Here is a 6,819-nt window from a genome sequence, read left to right as displayed (position 1 = left end):
AACCACGAAGGTCCACAAGGGTACGATCCGCACCACAGTAGTACGACAACCCTGTGATGGAAATCATGTTGTTAGATGATACGTCTCCAACGCATCTATAATTTTTGATGGTTCCATGCTATTATCTTGTCAACTTTGGATGTTTTATATGCATGAATATGATATTTTATATCTTTTTTGGGACTAAACTATTAACTCAGTGCCAAGTGTCAGTTTCTGTTTTTTCCGTGTTTTTGACCTTTTTTAGAGAAGAATATTAAACGGAGTCCAAACGGAATAAAACCTGCGGGATGATTTTTCCATAACAGAAGATACGTAGGGGACTTGAGAACCAAGGCAGAAGACCCCGGGGGAGGTCACAAGCCCCCTAACTGCAGCCTGGGGGGCCACGCCTAGCAGGCTTGTGGACCCCATGTAGCTCCTTTTCCCTACTTCTTTCGCCTATAAATTCTCTAAAAATCCATAACCACCAGAGAGAGCCACGAAAACACTTTCCCGCCGCCGCAAGCTTCTGTCTCCGCAAGATCCCATCTGGGGACCGTTCTGGTGCCCTGTCGGAGGGGGATTCGGACACGGAGGGCTTCTTCATCAACACCATTGCCTCTCCGATGATGCGTGAGTAGTTCACCACGACCTCGTTCTGCTGTGGCGTGTAAGGTGTCGTGAGGAACCTTCTTATGCCAATCTTCTCGCAGTAGTCGTTGAACTCGTTCGGCTTAAACTCTCCGCCGCGATCTGTCAGTAGAGCGCGAACCTTCAGCTTGTGTTCCATCTCCGTTACAGCCTTCAGGTTCTTGAATGCTTCAAACGCCTCGTCTTTAGATCGTAGGAGAATGACCCACATATATCTCGAGTAGTCATCTACCACAAGGAACAAATACTTCTTTCCCGCGTGAGTTGCCGGGGTGATAGGGCCACATAGATCACCATGGAGCAGCTCGAGTGCATCACTTGCACGATAGGTAGACTGAGCAGGGAACGGCCTGCGGTGCTGTTTTCCAACCAAGCACCCGTCACATACTCGATCAACATGGTCGATAACTGGCACCCCGGATACCATCTCCATCTTTGACATCTTTTTCAAGGCGTAGAAGTTAACGTGTCCAAATCTAGCATGCCATAACCACGAATCATCATCACTCTTGGCAAGCCAACACTCCGGTTGAGATTGATGAAGGTTGAGGATATAGAGTCTATTCCGTGTGCGATTAACACGAGCTAGCACGTTTCGGAGGTTGTCGAAGATCGTCATCACTCCGTTCTTGATATTCACCTTGCATCCATTCTCGTCAAGCTTTCCAATAGAGATGATGTTGTTGCGAAGCCGTGGGATGTAGTACACTCCGGTGAATATGCGATGTTCGCCTGTGAGACCCTCGAATAGGACAGATCCTTGCCAGCAAATCTCCACAGCTGAACCATCACCGAACTTGACCGAGCCTTCAACATCGTATTCCAGCTCGAGGAATTTCTCCTTGCACCCCGTCATGTGGTTACTGGCACCCGTGTCGAGATACCACGACACGTTCTGATCACCAGATAACTTCGGTGTTACTTTCTTCTCATGAAGTAGCACCTTCCGGCTTGGTTTCACAACTACCGTTTCAACGAGATCACAAACTTCGGCCATCAGAAGACCTGGACCTTCGTCTTCCTGCTTTGCCAAATTTGCCTTGATCTCCCGCTTTTTAGGCTTCGGACAATCCTTCGCAAAGTGACCCATCTTATTGCAGTTATAGCACTTGACCTCGGACAAGTCCAAGTTATGTGGCTTCTGCTCTTTAGATTGGCCCGCCTTACCACGACCTTGTGGTTTGCCTTTTCCTTTGCCTTTTCCGTTTTGTCCATCGCCCTTCGTGTTGCTTGAGCCTTCGCCACCGTCACGCCTTCCTTTGCTACTTGGGGCCTCCCAATCTGCGCGCGAGTACATGAGTTGGTCGCTACCTCCTCCTTTGCCTTTTCCGACAGCCACGAGCATTCTCTTCCCATGTCCGCAAGCGTCCGATCACCTCCGTTATGGTCATGTCGTCGATGTCGTAAAGCTGCTCGAGCGTGCCGATGATGTGCGTAAATTTATCAGTCACCGAACTGAAAAATTTCTCCACACTCTCGGTCTCATCGAGCTTTGCACCAAGCGCGCGGATCTCTCCCACCAAAGTAGTAAGACGCATGGCGTAGTCGTTCACTGATTCAGTTTCCTCCATCTGCAACTTGTGAGATTGACGCTTCAGCACTTGTGCCCGAGCCTTGATGACGCGATCTTCTCCGATCCTCATCTCCTTGAGTGCGTTCCACGCCTCTCTTGCCGTCTCGAACTCCGCCAATGTCATCAGCACGGAATCCGGCACGGACTGGGCTATGGCGGCCATGGCACCTTCGTCGGACTTGTCATCGACGTCGTCGTCCGTGATTGCCTGCCACACTCGGAGGGTTCGGAGAATAATCTTCATCTTCACCGCCCACATGCCATAGTTGGCGTCGGTGAGCATCGGGTACTGGATGGGGATGTTGCGATGCGCCTGGACGTTGGCGCCGCCCGTTCCCCCACCACTGGTCGCTGTCTTGCCGCCCTTCTTCACCTTGTCGCCGTTCTTGTTCGCCTTGGAACCGCCTTTGCCGGACTTGACCGACTAAGCATCGCTGTCCGTCATCGTAGATCGTAGATCGTCGAGACTCTAGATACCAATTGTTAGCTTTTGAACGTGCGTATGCAGCCGTACAAGCGTGCCTACGCGATTCTTGTTTCGGCCGGCTACTTGACGGAACTTGCGTAACTAGCGATACGAATAAAACTGATCGATGGATTTGATGGCTAAATGCCCGTGTCGAGCCTTTGCTTTGTATTGCTTTTCGTTTTTTCTGGTGTTACAATTAACACCCCTATGATGTCTTTTATACACGTGGTCCACAAGGGACTATGAAAATAGACTAGGACTAGGTATCCTAATACTACTAGGATTTGGTTTGGCTTTCTTTCCTAATCCTACATGAACAGGGCAACGTGAGGAACCACAACAAACTGATTTGCATGATGTGTCTCTTCGCAACGGATCTTCTTAATGACGGTGACGTCGCACCTGATTCTGAAACTATCCCCTATAAGATGCAATGGTCCCTCCAAATCCTTGTGCTTGATAAAATTAGTGAAACCAAAGTCTGAACCTTTGCTTGGGAAGATGTGTTCGTTGAGGGTTTTGATGTATGAAGGCACCGGTTCTCCACCCTTGTCAAGTAAACTAAAGGTGGATGCCGCCTTCACGTCCTTGGCATCAGCTGAATCAAGAGCCAGATAAACAGAGATGTGACCAGATATGAACCCAGTTGAGTGGTTGTTACCTTTTGGGAAAAACATGACAACCCAGATATGATCTCCGGCAATGAAAGGGATAGATTTTGTAAAGCTGCCACACTTGAGCCGCTCCTTGGTTCTTGAGTATCCATCAATCTTGATCACGTGTGTTGTTTCGTCTTCTTCAGCTACAATGGCGGACGTGGCTTTCCGGCGCATTAGCATTCTGATGAGGACGGGCTGAGATGTGAGGCTGGCAAGAACGCAAGACGGTAGATTTTTCCCGCGCTCTGCAATTTTACACAATTTTGCAGGAAACGATACTCTGCAATGTCACCCGCGGGGACTGCGTGGTTGAATGAATTAGGGTTTCCTTTTTCCTGTACCGGACGGAAATGGGGATCGATAGAGGTTGATGTGTGCGCCGCCAACGTCGACAAGAAGAGAAGAGAAGGGAGAGGAGAGGTGGGTGGTGGGGACTGGGGAAAGGTTTATAGAAAACTGGTATACGCTCACTTGGGGTGTAAACAAACCCATGATCTTGTCTCTCAGGCTAGACCTTATTGAAGGTATTGGCTCGAAGCTCTTTTGTCGGATGAAAATCCTATGTGTGACCTTTGGTTGAACTCGTCAACACCGATTCACATGTGCTGATCCTATTTGAATGTTTTGCCTATGAATAGTGTATTTTTCTTTGTTGTTAAGCTGCATGTTATAGGGTTTGTGGTAGTATTATGGAGATTCTACCGCTAGACAGTTAGCGTTATATTTTTTCTATTCATTTTTTCTCTCTGAGCTGATTCGTTTGGTATCAATGCTTGACTTTTGTTTGCATTTCTGAATAATTAATCATATTTGGTTGTGTGCATCATCCGATGCAGTGGCCCAAGGGTGACATCGGCCCTCCTTCTCGAAAAAAATGAGATGGTTCCTAGGGTTTATGACCCTACATGGAAATCCGTTTTATATCAGTTCATCCCTTCCTGGCTAAAAACACTACAATTAGGAGCATTCAACAGACTAAGAAAAGTGTAGATCACTTCAATTAAGGGAAACCGATCACTTCAATCTAAGAGAAACTGCTATGTCAAACTCTGGGAAACACACATATGACATTTTGCACTTCCAACTAAATAAGAAAGAAAGATAATTTCTGTTCGAAAACAGAAGAAACAGGGATCATATACAGCACCCATGTTTGACATAAAGGATTGCAACCACAAGCCCACAACACAAGTAGAGCATGGGAAAAAAAGACTCGTCTCCACAGTCCACACACAGCAGCTGGTGAATATACACAAGGCATACATAAAACACAGAATGCAGGAGCCGATAATACCCATCCTGCTTGGACAAATAGATTCACGGGCGAACTACAAAATACTATATACTAAGTTGACTTGATGATGCATATGATCATATTGACCTGATAATATCCTTGGCCGCTGTCAGCTCAACAGGCAAGAGTCTAGCAATGAGCTCTTTGAGAACAGATGGACAACTGTTTTTCAGATGCTGGTAACCTTCGCTTGCGATCACCTTCTCCAAATTGGACGGAGAAACAAGGAACTCAAAGCAAGCCTCCTTGAGCCCATCGCAACCGTGCTGCTCGGCCAAAGTCAAACTAGTAGCAACCATGTTGGAGTCAATATTATTGCACAATTTGTCCTCGCATATCAGCTTCAGCCTCTCGATGCCGTACCTGTCCGCCGCTACAAGTAGATGGCTAGCTGTCACTACATCTTCTTGTGTTGCACCTTCACTAGTGCTCTCAGCTAGTGAGTCCGTGTAGATGAAATGCAGCAAGGAGTTGAACACATCAGCTTCTATATCATCAATTTCGATTGGATCACCGGCTTTCCCCCTCATGTCGCCAAAGAGCTCCGCCTTGAAGACGGGTGAGCGAGCGGCGAGCACGGACCTATGAGCCGAGAATATATTGCCGCCAACTCGAAAGGTGACGTCTGCTCCATCATTACTTTTCAGGAGGCCACCGAGCTGCCGATGCAAGTCGCTTGGAGGAACCACAACGAACTGATTTGCATGCGTCTCCTCGCTGCGTATCTTCTTCACCACGGAAACATCACACCTGATTCTGAAACTATCGCCTCTTAGATGCACGGATCCCTCCAAAAACTCGTGCTTGAGAGTGATACCCTTGACCGAACCTTTTCTTGCGAATATGTACTCTACGGCTCTGATGTATGGATGGACCGGTTCTCCACCCTTGTCAAGTAAACTAAAGGTGAACTTGGCCTTCACGTCCTTGGCGTCATCCGAATCAAGAACCAGCAAAACAGATATGTGACCGGAACCGGAGGTTACATTGGTTTGACCGTTTGGGTAATACCTCAGGACCCATTTACGATCTCCGACCATGAAAGGGATGGACGTGGTAAACTCATCAATCATGAGCAGCTCCTTGGTTCTTGAGTACCCAACTATCTTGATCACATGTGTCCTCCTTTCTTCTTCGGCTATGATGGCCGACGTGACTTTCGGACGCTCCGTCGTAATTCTGGGTTGAGCTTTGTTGGACATGGGCGTGGCTTCTGTTCGTGACTCGCGGAGATCTTCCCGCGGCGGCAGCGGCACGGGATGACGACGGCGACGAAGCTTCTCCAGGCCGATGAAACCGCAGTTCATAGTAAAGCCTACTGCTGACGGATTCTTCCGTTGGAAAGCACGTACACAGCCACACGTCCCGTGCCGGTTTCTCTTTTATCTCACATAAAGCATCGTATATAGGACTAGCAACGAAACAAATCCCTTCTCAATCCCGACACGCAACGAAACCGAGTACTAACCTAAACACCTTTTCTTGAAAATTGAACGGGCGATGGCTATCGGCCCTCAACCGCTCGATACAGCCGCAAGCAACCATTCAATTGGATGGATCCCCTCGCGTTATCTTTTTTCTTCGTCTCTTTCGAAATAGGCTTTCGTCCCGTTATATATATATATATATATAACAACCACATGATACAACATGAAACCACTGCTGAATCAAAACAGCACGTCCACGTTCAAAAAGAAAAGAAAGAGAAAATAATGCCAACACCGACAGCTTAACGAAAACAATAATGACCGACAACCGCTGCGTCTCCTCCGGAATATTCCCACCACGATCCAAGCATCTTGATCCATCGCGTACCAAGCAGCACATTCACGAAGGATAATGACGACGACGACACTGCTGCCCGGACAGGTCGTCCTAGGGTTTCCCCCGGTACGCTCCGAGGCGTGGGAAGGAGGCACACCCGACACCCTTCAGGAAGGAAGGATGACACTCTCAAGCGTCACCGTGTCGGTGTCAAAAGACAAGAATTTCTCCCGACCCCCAAGCCACCACCCCCCGGACAATCAGAGACGCACCACTAAGCATGCCATCCACCAACAAACGCCACCTCGGTCTTGCAATCATCATCGTCGTCTTACCATGGTCAACGTAGCAAGGCCGGTCAGTCTGAGGCAAACCACCCGAAGACACGTTCTGACAGGGGGACAACCACACGGAGGGGACTACCTCC

The 6,819-nt window shown here is 48.4% G+C and overlaps 1 pseudogene; it reads right to left on the bottom strand.

Moving 5' to 3' along the window:
• Window positions 1-4,705: 4,705 nt before the first annotated feature.
• LOC123396208 lies at window positions 4,706-6,173 on the bottom strand (annotated as a pseudogene).
• Between the last annotated feature and the right edge of the window lie 646 nt (window positions 6,174-6,819).

The sequence above is a fragment of the Hordeum vulgare genome, chromosome 5H, assembly GCF_904849725.1.
Source record: "Hordeum vulgare subsp. vulgare chromosome 5H, MorexV3_pseudomolecules_assembly, whole genome shotgun sequence".
Classification (NCBI taxonomy): domain Eukaryota; kingdom Viridiplantae; phylum Streptophyta; class Magnoliopsida; order Poales; family Poaceae; genus Hordeum; species Hordeum vulgare.
This window is presented reverse-complemented; position numbering and strand designations above follow the sequence as displayed.